General features: G+C 45.3%; 1 protein-coding gene across 1 annotated transcript in view; it reads left to right on the forward strand.

The window, feature by feature from the left end:
* Positions 1-10300: 10300 nt before the first annotated feature.
* The window catches only part of GALNT10 (polypeptide N-acetylgalactosaminyltransferase 10), a 310021-nt gene continuing 303625 nt past the window's right edge, over positions 10301-16696 (forward strand). The window contains exons 1-2 of the mRNA XM_063706890.1: positions 10301-10318; positions 14140-14319. The gene's annotated coding sequence lies outside the window, so the exon portion shown is untranslated. The remainder of the gene's footprint in view (positions 10319-14139; positions 14320-16696) is intronic.

The raw sequence follows: 16696 nt of genomic DNA on the forward strand, positions 1-16696 counted from the left end.
CAGCACAGACCCTAGAACCTTGTTCTTCCTGTTCCTTATACCATTCTCCCCGGATAGAACCATGTGCATTTGGCTTTAAAACATCACTCACAGTAATTTCTCCTCTCTGAGGAATTTCAGTCCAGCCAGAGGTTTCCGAAACAAGCCCAGGACACCCAGAGGTGACAAATAGTTCCGTTTTCACTTCCTTGAAATTTCTCCTAAATGTGCCTACCCTGCCAATAGTATCTGCAAAAGGAAGGAGGTGAAGTTCACACCATTCAACTCCTTGGCTGTTGCCATGGAGCCCATCCAGCCATCAACATGCCAGCAACTCTGACTGCCTTAGCAATGGAATCAAAGAAGGGGAAAATAATCAGCAGGGGAGCAAACTCTTGTTTAAATGCAAATACCTTTGAGAGGAAGCAATTGAGGGAAAAAAAATTATGAAAACCCCAGTAAAGAACATGGAGTCGGGGCCAAAGCTGATAAGCCATGCCATTTCCCCAGCAGGATAGTCCCTGTTCCATCTCCTGCCAAAGTGGGAAATGTGTTTTCAGAAGCGATTTGCCAACGTTACACATCCTAGTCACCCCTAACAAGGTTCTTAGAATGGAGCGGAGAGGAGTTCCTGATGGGCAGAGAGCTTGTCAGAGCTGGGAAATGCTGACAGGAGGGCTGGGCTGGTTTGCACTAGAATTTAAAGTGATGGAAATGAAGGTTGAGAATTGGGCACCAATGGGAGATTTAGAAAGACATATCAGGCTCCCCAAAGGAGTTCCCCAGCCCAGTGATGCTCAGCTCTTTCTAATAAGAATGATAGTGTAGGCCGGGCACGGTGGCTTATGCCTGTAATCCTAGCACTTTGGGAGGCCGACGTGGGCGGATCATGAGGTCAGGAGATCGAGACCATCCTGGCTAACACGGTGAATCCCCATCTCTACTAAAAATATAAAAAGTTAGTTGGGCATGGTGGCGGGCACCTGTAGTCCCAGCTACTCAGGAGGCTGAGGCAGGAGAATGACATGAGCCCAGGAGGCAGAGGTTGCAGTGAGCCAAGATCGCACCACTGCACTCCAGCCTGGGCAACAGAGCGAGACTCCATCTCAAAAAAAAAAAAAAAAAAAAAAGAATGATAGTGTATTTTCATTTGCTAATCTTGTTTTGTTAAAAATAAACAACCACCCATTTTTAGCTTAAAGTGTGCTAAAGCTCAAGTGTTTAAATGCAAAGGAGATTATATGTTATAATTACATTGTATTGAGGATTATTTTGTCCTGTATCCTTTTATGATGCTTTGCAACTAAAAGACATTTCGTGATTCTAACTCAGGGAAAGTGGGCAAAGCTGGCAGGCTTGGGGCGAGAAGAACTGCTGAGACAGTTCTGGTGCCTGGAAGCTCTGAATTGCCACCCCCTTTCACCCCCCCAACACTCTGTCCTGAGCCACTGTTGAGCTGCAGGTGTTACATGTAGGCACATAGGCTGAGGGTCTGTGGATGACCTCAAACCGCTGTTATCTGCAAGTACTGTAGGAAAATATGTGGAAAAGAGGTGAGGAGAGCTGTGTCTCCAGTCCCTGAATTCCCACGAGGCTTCTAGACAGTTCCAGGCAGCTTAGCATCAAGGCTGTGATCTTCCAGAAGGATTCTTGTAGCTTAGCAAAAAGAGCACCAGACAGGGAGTCCAAAGACCTGTGTTAAAATCCTGGCTCTAATATAATCCAGCCATGTAACATTGGGGAAGTCATCTCACATCTCTTAGCCCTGACCTCAATTTCCATATCTGTAAAATGGAGTTGTTGAGAGCTAAATTAGACAATCAGGGTTTTTCCTACCACTCATTGAGCACTTATTAAAGGTTACAAACTGGCAAACTGCAGGCCACATCCTGGCCACAGCTGTGTTTTAATTTGTCCTGCATAGTATTAAAAAAAAAATACAAGCCAATGTATAAAATTCAGGAAATTTCACATACAAATCCAGGTTTCCTGTGAAAAAAAATCAGACCTGGCAACACTGGGACCTATGACGTTATAGTCACTGGAGTAAGCCACCCTATTTGGAGGGAATATACACTCTACTTGGCTACAATCCCTACCACTCCCTATTTCCCTAACCAAGGGTCAGTTGCATGTTTATCAGAAAAATATGTTTTCTCTTACAGTAGATAGAAATTTCCTGGAAAACACTACATATTTAATCCTCCTAACAACTCTAAGCAATATGCAGTTAACTCTCATTAGGACAGCAATAGGCCATCCTAATTCCCATTTTACAGACAAGGAAACTTACACATACTTCACATTGATCGGTACTTGTTCAAGGCCACATAGCTAGTAAGTGGTAGAGACCGGATGTGATCCCAGGCTGCCTGCCTGAAAGCCTGTGCTTATAAAGTACTTTGCTATTCTGCTGGTCTGTGAAAGGCACCATTAAACACATGATTTTATTCAGATCACGACAGGAGATTTAGGGAGACAGTAGCCCACCTGGGTTGCTTTTTCCATATCTCACTTGTTCCTGGAGATAAGTAAGCTGCAGAAGGATCAAAGCCGTGAATAAACAAGAGCAAAGAAAATGAGAGCCAAAGGGGCTACAAAAAGATGATTTAGTTGAATGTCTTCATTTTAAGAAGGAGAGACTTGGAAAGGTTAAATGACTTGCCCATGATCACATATTTCTTAGAAATATCAACGCAAGGGCTACATTTAGGAAGAGGAAGTGAAGTGAATTAGCTAGTCAGGTATAGTCTAGGCTCCCAATCAAACTGAGCTTGCAATTGTGTAGATTTTGCATATAAAGAGGTTTTTGAGGGAGCCAGAATTACCTGGGGAATTGCCTCCATTCCATTTTCTTCTATATCCTATCAGAAAAAATGGTCCCCAAAATCTTAGCAAGGGGGTAGTGTAGCCATTTCATAGTTTCCTTTTAAAAACATGGAATGTCAGGGGAACAAATATCATCCGAGCTCATCTAGGCCAATCTTCATTTTACAGGTGAGAAAACCAAGGCCCAGAGGTGAGGGGATGTGTCCAAGGTTGGCTCACTAGTGGGTGCAGAGCCAGACAGGAGGCACTTCCCGTCTCAGCCTCAGCCTCTATCTCCACCAGCATGGCTCAGTGCTGCTGTCAGCTTCTCACCCGCTGGGCTTCAGTCTCTTCCTGTGAAGCATTTTAATGATATTGTTTGGAGGCTCTGCACCTCATTCCTCAGGGGTTCAGGGATGGGGGGACAGCTGGCCTAAAAAATGCTCACAGCTGGATTAATAAGAGAAGTGACACCTCTGAGTTCCTGCACTTCAACAGAAGGTCAGGGAACACAGCTGTTTCTCTCTCTGCTTCCCAGATGCTCCCAGCGAGGTGAAGATGCTCCCTGGTTTCCTGCAGGAAGGAAAGGAAGATGTTCCTTGCTTTCCATGCATGCTTCATGTTTATTGTGTGAGTCAGATGCCTCTTCCTCCAACCAGTCTTTCCTGACTCCCCACAGGATCAGAACTCCCTCCTCTGAGCCTGACTCCCACAATACTCTCAGCAGACAAACTCTGATAGCACACTGATGGACTAGCTATTGCTGATCTCCGTGATTGTATTAGAAGCTGCTCAAAGGCATGGATCCAATCTGATTCATCTCTCCTCCCCACGTCTCAGCAACAGCACACCTTGCACACAGTCATAAACTAATTGCTACCATTTATTCAAAGATTGTCGTAGACCAGGTTCAGGGCCAAGCACTTTGCATACTTTATCTCAGTAAGTTCTTCTGCCACCCTGCAGGGAAGGAATTATTGTACCCATTTTATGGATGAGAACACTGAAAGTTAACTTGTTCACAGACTTTATCGCAGAATTAGGAAATTCAGGCAGGGCACAGTGGCTTATGCCTGGGCCCATGCCCAGCACGTTGGGAGTCCAAGGTGGGAGGACTGCTTGAGCACAGGAGTTTGAGACCAGCCTGGGCAACATAGGGAGACCCCATGTCTAAAAAAAAATTAAAAATTAGCCAGGCATGGTGGCATGCACCTGCAGTCACAGCTACTTGGGAGACTGAGGTGGGAGGATTACCTGAGGCTGAAAGGTCAAGGCTGCAGTGAGCCATGGTTGTATAACTGCACTCCAGCTTGGATGACAGAACAAGATCTTGTCTCAGAAAAAAAAAAAAGTAAAATAAATTCAAAACTTTCCATTATGTGTTCCTTCCCCACCCTTCTCACTCACTCTCTGCTTTTCTTCAAAGCCCTCAATATTTTCAGCTTCCTTCTGCCTTGGGGCCTTTCCCTGAGCGGTTTCCCTGGTAGCATCACATGCCCTTCTTCACCCAGTTAATTATGGCTTCAGATCTTCAGCTCTTGGCTCAAAAGGATTTCCCCAAGGCAGACTCTCCCAACCCCTAAACCATGTCATACCCTCTTGTAATCAGCTCTCACAGCTTCCCTAGTTTCTCCTTCATGGCATTTACCACAGTCTGTAATTCCATGTTTTGTGGGATTATGTGATTACCATATGTCTCCTCCATCAGTACAAGCTCCATGAGGCCAGGCCCCTTGTCTGTTTTGCTTATTATTTTGTCCCCAGTGCCGGGCACAGCACCCAACATATAATAGATGCCTGAAAAACATTTATCGAATGAGTATCTGACTTCAAACACATGCACTAACTAGCATGTGGTGAATAATTCTGAATAAGTGGTTGCTAATAAATGATTATATCAATGAAAGCATGGATGGAGGAGGTGATCAACCACAAGGTTTCATTTGGGAAAGATCAACTGCTTGGCACCTGGAAAATGTGGAGGCCCAACAAGCTGCTGGTTCACTTTCCAACAAAGCAGCCTTCCAGTTTGGGGAAAAAAAAGAAAACAATTTGGTTTCCCACTTTCTCTTTTCAATAGCTATTGGGAGTCCTTGGCTTGAACAGCCCTCAAATGCAAATGAAAGAACAGGTGTGCTTATATCAGAACTGAGTAATCAGGGAATCTCTGTTACTTCTTCCCGAGAGCTTTGCACTCTGCCTCCTGAAGGAGCTACTTGATCAGCCCAGCCCTTGAAATGATGTGGGCAATCATTTCTTTTTTTTTTCAAATTGGGTTTTTAAACTTCTACTTAAAGGAAGATTGAAAGTGGGAGGGTATGACCTGGGGTAACTGGCAAGACAATACCAAGGTTTCAAAGACATTCTGGATGAAAGGCCCAGAGGCCATATGATGGAAAGGAAGAGAAAGGGAGAGGAAGGGGGTGACATGCTGTAAGCCTCTCTGGTCTTCTCAGGAGGCACACTCCCTTTTCCCTGGGGATGGAAAGACATGAGCACATGCAGTTAAAAAAAAGTGTGGCTGGGTAGAACTCCAAGCCTAAAGCTTGTCTGTAGAATCATATAAAGTGGATATTGGAAGGCACCTTTGGGATGGATCATCTGGTCCAGCTTTTCATTTTATATCTATCCAAAGCCCAGAGAGGTGAGGGATCACCCTAGGTCACACTGAGACTCAACGCAGAGTCCACCCTGAAACCCCAGGCTCCTGATTCCCACCCCAGAGCTCTGTTCATTACATCAAGATTCCTTACTTAGTAGATAGTCCAGTGTGATGGGCAGAATAATGATCCCCCAAAGCCATCCATGGTCTATTAATTCCCGTCACTTGTGAATATGTTACCTTATGTGGCAAAAAGGACTTTGCAGATATGATTAAGGATCTTGAGATGGGGAGATTGTCCTGGATTGTCTGGATAGTCCCCATATAATCACAACATTCAGATAACAGGAAGATAGAGGTGTCAGAATAAGAGAAGATGTGATGACAGAAGCAGAGGTTGGAGTGATCCAGGAGGCCTCCAGAATCTAGAATAGACAAGGAAAGAGATTTTTCCCCTAGAACTTCCAGAAGGGTTGTAGCCCTGCTGTCCCATTTTAGACTTCTGACCTCCAGAGGTGTAGGATGACACATTTGTGTTGTTTTAAGCTACAGAGTGTGCAGTAATTTGTTACAGCGGCAATCAGAAACGAACACAGTCAGTGATACCATTCAGCCCACATGCTAAGGATGCAGATCTCTCAGAAGACTCAGGGAATCCCACCCATACCTGAGTGACAGTACATCCTAGTGATTATGAGCATGCTCTGTGGAAATAACCCCAACATTCATCCACAGGAGAATAGATACATATTTCATAGTGATTTCACACAATGTGAAATACCACATGATAGCGCAAAAGAACAAACTTCTAATACATGCAATGACATGGAGGAATCTCATAGACACACCACTGGAGAGAAAGAAATGAGATGCAAGAGATTATGTACCAAATGATTCCATCTACATCAAAATTCAAGCACAGGAAAAATGAATCTATGCTGATAAAAATTAGAATGGTGGTTACCTCTGGAGGAAGAGTGTCACAGGGGAGGGTGATGAAGGAGCCAGCTGGACTTAAAATGTTCTATGACTTGATTTGGTTACAAGAATGTATATATGTAAAAATTTATTGAGCTGTACACTTAGGATTCATTCACTTTACATAAGTTATACTATAATTAAAAAGTTTTAAACCATGAAAAAATCAAAATAGAAAAATAAATTCATCTGAAGAGCACAGGCTCTGGAATCAGACTCTCTGAGTTTAATCTTGGCTCCATCATTTCCTACCTGCATGACCTTAGCAAGTTGTTGAACCTATGAGACTGTGTTTCTGTGTAATTGGGATATTACGAGCTTCCACCTCATAGGGTTGTTGGGAGTTAGCAGATATGAAGTGCTGGCAACTGTTGCTGTTACATAGTGAGTGCTTCATAAATGCTGGTCATTCTTACTCAGGGTATAAATGGTATACATTATTACTCAGGTGTAAATGCGATGGTGTGCTGGAGCCAGCCAGCACCAGCTGCTCAAATCTCACTGTGCACATCTCTTTCAACTCCTCCATCACAGACATTACATTGGCAGCTTAAAATTGGCCAGGGTGGGAATGTTTACACCACAACAATTGGCAATAGCTATAAATCAGTGCCTTTTGTATTTGCTTGGAAAGCCAGTTGTTAAACACTTATCAGCACACCATTGTATAAGTGGCTAAACTTAGGAAAGGGGAGAGAAGATGGGGGATCTGGAGAGAGGAAAGCAGAATCTGCCACCTTCTCTCCACTCCTCAGTGGAAGGTGCTGCCACAGCCCAGCCCCTGGAAACTTGCTTATGGGCCTCTTGACAACATCAGTGTCCCCTAGTCTTTCCTCCCCATTCTTTAACCACTTATTAATGCCAACCCAATCTCTAGGACACCATCTCCCCTCAATATGTTCCTTATGAGAGGCCTGGACAATCTTCTCACCCATCTCCTAGCATCAGAGACCCCTTGAACGACTCCCTTCCCCTGCCAGGCCCTCCCCAGAGAGCTGGCCCAGAGTCTGGCTCTCTGTTTCTACTCACTCTCTGTTCTTTCTCTGCCTGGAGCCAGCCGCTCTTAGATCCTCTTTGGACCAGCTGTTTCACATGGTTAGTGTCTTAGCTTAAATATCACCTACACAGAGGAGCCCTTTTTGACCACCCTCAATCAGTCTCAATCACTGACGGGAAGTCTCATGTACATGACTGCTTAACCTTGTTTTGTGTCTGTCTTCCCAACCAGGATGTAAGTTTCTGGATACAGACTATTTTTATCATCCTTATTCTACATGGCAGAGAAGTTAAGTAACTCATCTATGGTGCAAAGCCAAAAGTGGCAGAGCTGGGATTTGAACCCATGCCTTCTCAGGGTAAACTGGCTACTAGTTGTATAGGCAACTGGTAAGTCCAGAGAGAAGACAACTCAGCTAGACCAGAAGGCCAGGGGACCCACTGCCAAGCTAAGGAGTTTGGCTGACAGTTTTTAGTGGTAAAGCCCAAAATCAGTGCCAAGGCGGGGGGAACACTAATGGGCACAGGGGAAGCAGTGAAGCTGTTTATGCAGAGTGTCTTTATTCACTTATTTATAGAGGATGAGATGTTAATCAAGGGCTCATTCTTGGAGCTGTCAGTGCCTTCTCCTACAGCAGCAGGTGTGATGAGCCGGGGCTAGGGAAGGAAGCCAAATTATCTGCCTCTCTCTAAGACTCATGCCGCTCCCAGGCTCCCTGGTACCCAATCCTCTGGCCAGAAGCTCCATGCAGAAAAGTGGGGATCAGAAATGAAAGTGTGGGAAAGCCAGCTGGGGCAGTGGAAGGAGCACTGAACAGGAGTTCTCAAGCCCCATACGACTGCGTAGAGCACTTAGCACAGTTCTTGGTACGTGCTAAACCTCCAAGAAATAGTTGGCGGTGGTGGTGCTGGTGGTGGTCCTGGCTCTGTGTGACCTTAGGCAAGTCATCAATCTCTTTGTGCCTCCCTTTCTTCATACACAGAAGAAAAGTGAAAGAATTGCCTCCAGAGCCCTCAGAGTGGGTGGGAGGCCTGATACCTTGCACAGCCCTCAGCACAGTAGTAGGCCCCCCATAAATATTTACTGAATGAGTGTCATATGTGGTAACTACAAAGCCCTATGAAAACATAAGTAGTGATTATTTCAACGGCTGGGCAGATGGTAAGTTTCCCACCACTGGATTCACTCAGAGAGAGAGGCGATGCTTGCATGGGGCAGCAGCTGAGATTCCCCTCTGAGGAAGTGGTGCTGTTCAGTGATTTAGCTTTAGAGTCCAAGAGTGTAAGTTAAAAATCCTAGCTCAGCTACTCATTAGGTATGTGGTTTTGATTAAATTCTGGAACCTCTGGATCCTTGCTTCCCTCATCTCTAAAACTGGGATTGTCACAGTACCTGCCTTATATGATTCTTTTGAGGATTCAGTGATTGAATCTTTTGAGGATTCAATGAACAGGTAACTGATTTATTAAGCCATCGACAGGCAATGCCTCCTTTTTCCCTTTATTTTTACTTCTAGTTGTACTCAGCCAAATCCACTACCTTACCCATGTGGTAATGATGATTTCAGCAGATACCAAAACATTCTGGCCATGAAAAGTCCAGTCTAATGTAAAACTCCTGCTTGATTTAAACCTCATTTCTTCCCTCCTCCTGGTGTGGGCTGGACCCATGACTCAAGAAACAGGGCCAGAAGTGGGGAAGGCACTTGGCCTACTCATTCACCCCCCTCCTCCCTAGCATCTCAAAGCAATTGTCTACATCCTCCCATCTCTGTTCTAGGTCTCTCCTTCCTCCTCTAGCATCCAGTATCCAAGGCAGGCAGTGGATGTGTCACACATCTGACCACCTGGCAGTGGTAGAGAGGTGTCCCTCACCTCCCAAAGGGCCAGTGCCTTTCCACATGGTGCTGGTAGCCTCTGCTGCTGTGGTGGTCTTTGTATTGGTGATGTGTCTACTTTTTCTTAGGGTAGCATTTGACTTAGTTTACTAGCAGCTCTGAGAACCACCCGGAGAGGGGCAGCCCACACTAGTCCCTCTCTTCTCAGGGTGCACTGAGCCTTCCTCAACCCACTGCAGCCTCTTTTGGAAGCCCCCAGTGTCCTTTACCAGGAGCTGCAGAAACCCCTGACCACTCAGTCCTTTGGGTTCTCAGGCACGTACCACGCGCCAGCTCCCTCTTCACCCGCCGGCCCAGGAAGCTCCAGCTGTCCTCCCTTCCTAGCATCAGTTTCCATGTTTACTCGCAAACCCCAGGGGACCCATGCTGAGGAGGGGACCCACACCCAGCAGGGGACCCACATGATGAGCTCACTCACCACACTCCATTCCCATGGCAGCATAGACTGGGCCTACAGGTTACACCACTCAGCAAATGTTCAGCTGAGAATGACTTGTCACTCTCCCCTTCTTGCAGGATCCCTCAAACTGCAGGAGAGATTCCCTGGAAGCCCTTCCACACAGCCTCACCTTCTGACTCGCTGAAGGGAAGGATATGGGGTTCAGGGACGGAGATGGAAGGAAACTTACCAGGAACACTGCTGGTTCCTGGCCACAATTCTGCTTTTCTTCTTAGTTTTCCTTTTCTTCTCCCCGCCTCCAACCAGGCTGGAGTGCAGTGACTATTTTACAAGCGTGAGGCCTGGAACTCCTGGCCTCAAACAATCCTCCTGCCCTAGCACTGTGCGTGCGCCACCGTACCCACACCTGGCTTAGTTTTCAATGGCAAACCAAAAGAAGAATATAGGGGCTGACCAGGGTGATAGGACTCATTCTTCTGTCTTCCAGCTTTCCCTGGGGAATGCTTCTGGACACTACTGCTGGCAGTCCTCATCAGAAGAGGGGGAAAGCATTACTTCTTGATCCTCTGCCCTGGAACTAGGTACCCGTATCTCAGGGTAAAGAATGAGGTTCCCCAACATCCTGTTACACAGAGAAAATATTTAATACAGCAAATAGTAAGTGCTCGCAGCAATTCAGCTGTTAGCTGCTTGACCAGGCCCCTGTATTGCCTTCCTGCCTTCTCCTTTGCCACCTCCTCTCTGTGCTCCAGCCCACTAAGCCACTTTCAGCTCCTCACATCTGCCTCTGGGTCTTCTCACATTCCATTTCCTCTCCGTGGGGGATGCTGCTCCAACCCCCTCTTCCCTAGCCACCTCCTGCTCATCATTTAGGTCTAAGCCAAAAGCCGTATCACCAGGGGAGCCCTTGCTGCCCATCCCTGCATTAGTCAGGTCCTCCCACTCGGTCTTCCCACAGCACCTTCCTTCTGTGAGAGAGCATTTTTTCTTGCAGGCTCATTTTTCTGCTTCTCCTACTAGAATACAGGAACATGTCTATTGAATTCTCCCCAGCCCTCACTACTAGCTTAGAGGAGATGCTCAGTACTTGTTTGTTGAATGAAAAAACAATTAGCTCTTCTTTTTTAAGGCAATGAAGCACCTCAATCCTGGGAGAATGAGAGGCCTAGGAAACCTGAAGACCCTGCTCTTCCCCCTAAAGAGGCACCAATAGACTTGCTCAATACAGGTTTGCCACAAACCTTCAATTTGTAAAAAAACACAGTATCTGTGAAGTTCAATGAAGTGGAGAGCAATAAAACGAAGTATGCCTGCACCTGCTGCCTCCTTCAGACCAGGCATGCACTCTGCGGTCTTGTAAGGAGCCCCTAGGTCATGGGTGCAGGGCCCCCACCTTGCTTAGGGAAGCCCTCACTCTGCCTTCTCACAGTGCTCCCCTGTGCTAGCTGTCAGCAGATTTGATGAGGCCTAGGGGAGCTACATGGAAAGAGAAATAAAAAGGAAAAGAGACTCAAACCTGACTCTGTGGAGCTGTAAAGTCACTCAGGGCTCATTTATTCCCCAAGGCCCAAGGCCTCCTTCCCGAGAGCCTGTGTTAATGGGGCGGTTACTAATGTTCCAACTGAGAGCAGCAAGATAGTTAAGGGCTGGAGACCAAGTCTGCGGCCATTAACCAGCTAATAGGTGAGAAAGGACATGTGGGCCAGCACTTGGACTGCTGTCAAACGCCTTCCCTAGGCTGTGCAGCCAGGCAGAGCCTCTTTGCATCCCTTTCTCTGCCACCCACACTAGTCATGTGACCTTTGCTAAGTCAGTGAGACTCTCAGAACCTGATTGGCAAGTGGGGATTTATTCATTCCACAAATATTTGCTGAGCACCCACTATGTCCCAGGCCCAGGAATTGTATTCCTTCCTTTTCCAGTGGTTTTAAGAAGAGGAAACACAGACTGAAACACAGACAGAAATGAGAGGTGGGTGGGAGACTGCAGAGTGCATGCCTGGTCTGAAGGAGGCAGCAGGTGCAGGCATACCTCGTTTTATTGCTCTCTGCTTCATTGAACTTCACAGATACTGTGTTTTTTACAAATTGAAGGTTTGTGGCAAACCTGTATTGAGCAAGTCTATTGGTGCCATTTTTCCAACAGTATATGCTCATTCGTGTCTCTGTGTCACATTTTGGTAATGTTCATAGTATTTCAAAATTTTTCATTATTATTATATTTGTTATGGTGATCTGTGATTAGTGATCTTTGAGGTCACTATTGTAAATTGTTTAGGGGCACCACAAGCCACAACCACATGAGATGGCAAACTTAATGAATAAATGTCATTTGTGTTCTGACAGCTCCACCGACCAGCCATTCCCCTGTGTCTCTCCCTTTCCTCCAGCCTCCCCATTCTCTGAAAGACAACAACATTGAAATTAGGCCAATTAATAACCCTACAATGGCCTCTAAATGATCAAGTGAAAGAAAGAGTTGCACATCTAAATCTAAAGCTAAAAATAATTAAGCTTAATGTGGATGGCATGTCGAAAGCCAAGATGGGCCAAAAGATAGGCCTCTTGCACCAAATAGGTAGCCAAGTTGTGAATGCAAAGGAAAAATTCTTGAAGGAAATTAAAAGTGCTACTCTAGTGAATACACAAATGATAAGAAAGCAAAACATCCTTATTGCTGATATGGAGAAAGTTTGAGTGATCTCGATAGAAGATCAAACCAGCCACAGCATTCTCTTAAGCCAAAGCCTAATCTGGAGCAATCAGTTCATGAGATTTAAAGAAAGAAGTCATCTCCATAACATAAAAGTACAAGGTAAACAGCAAGTGCTGTTATAGAAGCTGCAGCAAATTATCCAGAAGAGCTGGCTAGGATAATTGATGAAGGTGGCTACACTAAACAACAGCTTTTCAATGTAGATGAAACAGCCTTAAATTGGAAGAAGATGACATAGGACTTTTATAGTGAGAGAGGAGAAGTTGATGCCTGGCTTCAAAGCTACAAAGGACAAGTGGACTCTTGTTAGGGGCTAATGCAGCTGGTGACTTTAAGTTAAAGCCAATGCTTATTTACCATTCCAAAAATTTTAGGGCCCTTAAGAATGATGCTAAATCTACTTTGCCTTTGCTCTATAAATGGAACAACAAGGCCCTGATGACATTTCATCTGTTTACAGTATGTTTTACTGAATATTTTAAACACACTGTTCAGACTTACTCAGAAAAAAAGATTCATTTAAAAATATTACTGCTCATTGACAATGCACTTGGTAACCCAAGAGCTTTGATGGAGATGTATAAAGAGACTAATGTTGTTTTTATGCCTCCTAACATCCATTCTACAACCCACAGATCAAGGAACAATTTTGACTTTCAAGTCTTATTATTTAAGAAATATATTCTATAAGGCTATAGCAGCCATAGGTAGTGATTCCTCTGATGGATCTCGGCAAAGCAAGTTGAAAATCTTCAGGAAACAATTCATCATTCTAAATGCCATTAAGGACAATTGTGCTGGGTGCAGTGGTACATGCCTATAGTCCCAACTACTCAGGAGGCTGAGGCAGGAGGATCTTTTGAGCCCAGGAGTTCAAGGGTGTAGTGCATTATGATCAAACCTGCGAATAGCCACTGCACTCTAGCCTGGGCAACATAGTGAGACCAAGTCTCTAAAAAAAACAAACAAGCTGGACACAGTGGCTCACACCTGTAATCCAAGCACTTTGGGAGGCCAAGGTGGGTGGATCACAGGAGTTTGAGACCAGCCTGGCCAACATGGCAAAACCCTGTCTCTACTAAAAATACAAAAATTAGCTGGGCGTGATGGTGCATGTCTGTAATCTCAGCTACTCGGGAGGTGGAGGCACAAGACTCACTTGAACCCAGGAGGTGGAGGTTGCTGTGAGCCGAGATCACACCACTGCACTCCAGCCTGGACAACAGAGCAAGGCTCTGTCTCAATAAAAAACAAAATCAAAAATGAATATTTATGATTCATTGGAGGAAGTTAAAATAACATTAATAAGAGTTTGGAAGAAGTTGACTTCAACCCTCATGGATGACTTTGAAGGGTTCAAGACTTCAGTGAAGGAAGTAACTACAGATGTGGTAGAAACAGTAAGAAAACTAGAATTAGAAGTGGAATCTAAAGATGTAACTGAATTGCAGCAATCTCATAAGAAAACTTGAACAAGTGTGAAGATACTTCCTATGGATGAGCAAAGAAAGTGGTTTCTTTAGTTACAGTTTACTCCTGGTGAAGATCCTATGAACATTGCTGAAATAACAGTAAAGGATTTAGGATAGTACATAAAAGTAGTTGGTAAAACAGTGGCAAGGTTTGAGAGGATTGTCTCCAATTTTGAAAGAAGTTATACTGAGGGTAAAATGCTGTCAAACATTATCACATGCTACAGAGAAATCTTTCAGGAAAGGAAGAGTTGATATATGCAGTGAACTTCATTATTGTCTTGTTTTCAGAAATTGTCACAGCCACCCCAACCTTCAGCTACCACTACCCTGATCCATCAGCATGAATACCAAGGCAACATCCTCCACCAGAAAAAGATTACAACTCAAGCACATTCACCTGGGGATCTGGCAAGATGGCTGAATAGAAACAGCTCCGGTCTGCAGCTCCCAGCGAGACCAACACAGAAGGTGGGTGATTTCTGCATTTCCAACTGAGGTACCCAGCTCTTCTCATTGGGACTGATTAGACAGTGGGTGCAGCCCACGGAGGGTGAGCCAAAGCAGGGTGGGGCATCGCCTAACCCAGGAAGCTCAAGGGGTTAGGAAACTCCCTCCCCTAGCCAAGGGAAGCTGTGAGGGACTGTGCCATGAGGGACTGTGCCAGCCCAGATACTATGCTCTTCCCACGGTCTTTGCAACCCACAGACCAGGAGATTCCCTTGGGTGCCTACACCACCAGGGCCCTAGGTTTCAAGCACAAAACTGGGCGGCCGTTTGGACAGACACTGAGCTAGCTGCAGGAGTTTTGTTTTTTGTTTTTTTTTTTTTGGTTTTGTTTTTGTTTTTTCCCCAGTGGCACCTGGAACGCCAGTGAGACAGAATTGTTCACTCCCCTGGAAAGGGGACTGAAGCCAGGGAGCCCAGTGGTCTTGCTCAGCAGATCCCACCCCCACAGAGCTCAGCAAGCTAAGATGCACAGGCTTGAAATTCTCGCTGCCAGCACAGCAGTCTGAAGTTAACCTGGGATGCTTGAGCTTGGTGGGGGGAGAGGCATCTGCCATTACTGAGGCTTGAGTGGGCAGTTTTCCCCACACAATGTAAACAAAGCCACTGGGAAGTTTTAACTGGGCAGAGCACACCACAGCACTGCAAATCCTTTGTGGCCAGACTGCCTGTCTAGATTCCTCCTCTCTGGGCAGGGCATTTCTGAAAGAAAGACAGCAGCTCCAGTCAGCGGTGTATAGATAAAACTCCCATCTCCCTGGGGCAGAGCACCTGGGGGAAGGTGCAGCTGTAAGTGCAGCTTCAGCAGACTTAAATGTTCCTGCCTGCTGGCTCTGAAGAGAGCAGTAGATCTCCCAGCACAGTGCTTGAGCTCTGCTAAGGGACAGACTGCCTCCTCAAGTGGGTCCCTGACCCCCTGCCTCCTGACTGGGAGACACTTCCCAGCAGGGGTCGACAGACACCTCATACAGGAGAGCTCTGGCTGGCATCTGGTGGGTGCCCCTCTGGGATGAAGCTTCCAGAGGAAGGAACAGGCAGCAGTCTTTGCTGTTCTGCAGCCTCCACTGGTGATGCCCTGGCAAACAAGGTCTTGAATGGACCTCCAGCAAACTCCAGCAGACCTGCAGAAGAGGGGCCTGACTGTTAGAAGGAAAACTAACAAACAGAAAGCAATAACATCAACATCAACAAAAAGGACACCCACACAAAAAACCCATCCAAAGATCATCAACATCAAAGATCAAAGGTAGATAAATCCACAAAGATGAGGTAAAACCAGCGCAAAAATGCTGAAAATTATAAAAACCAGAAAGCCTCTTCTCCTCCAAAGGATCACAACTCCTTGCCAGCAAGGGAACAAAACTGGACAGAGAATGAATTTGATGAATTGACAGAAGTAGGCTTCAGAAGATGGGTAATAATAAACTCCTCCGAGCTAAAGAAGCATGTTCTAACCCAATGCAAGGAAGCTAAGAACCTTGATAAAAGGTGACAGGAACTGCTAACTAGAATAACCAATTTAGAGAAGAACATAAACGACCTGATAGAGCTGAAAAACACAGCATGAGAACTTTGTGAAGAATACACAAGTATCAATAGCCAAATCGATCGAGCAGAAGAAAGGCTATCAGAGATTGAAGATCAACTTAATGAAAAAAAGTGTGAAGACAAGATTAGAGGAAAAGAGAATGAAAAGGAATGAAAAAGCCTCCAAGAAATACGGGACTATGTGAAAAGACCAAACCTACATTTGATTGGTGTATCTGAAAGTGACAGGGAGAATGGAACCAAACTGGAAAACATGCTTCAGGATATTATCCAGGAGAACTTCCCCCAACCTACCAATACAGGCCAACATTCAAATTCAGGAAATACAGAGAACAACACTAAGATACTCCTTGAGAAGAGCAACCCCAAGACACATAATCATGAGATTCACCAAGGTTGAAATGAAGGAAAAAATGTTAAGGGCAGCCAGAGAGAAAGGTCAGGTTACCCACAAAGGGAAGCCCATCAGACTAACAGTCGGTCTGTCTGCAGAAACCCTACAAGCCAGAAGAGAGTGGGGGCCAATATTCTACATTCTTAAAGAAAAAAATTTTCAACCCAGAATTTCATATCCAGCCAAATTAAGCTTCATAAATGAAGGAGAAATAAAATCCTTTACAGACAAGCAAATGCTGAGGGATTTTGTCACCACCAGGCCTGCCTTGCAAGAGCTCCTGAAGGAAGCACTAAATATGGAAAGGAAAAACCAGTGCCAGCCACTGCAAAAACATATCAAAATGTAAAGACCATCAACACTGTGAAGAAACGGCATCAACTAATGTGCAAAATAACC

The sequence above is a fragment of the Gorilla gorilla genome, chromosome 4, assembly GCF_029281585.2.
Source record: "Gorilla gorilla gorilla isolate KB3781 chromosome 4, NHGRI_mGorGor1-v2.1_pri, whole genome shotgun sequence".
Taxonomy (NCBI): Eukaryota; Metazoa; Chordata; class Mammalia; order Primates; family Hominidae; genus Gorilla; species Gorilla gorilla.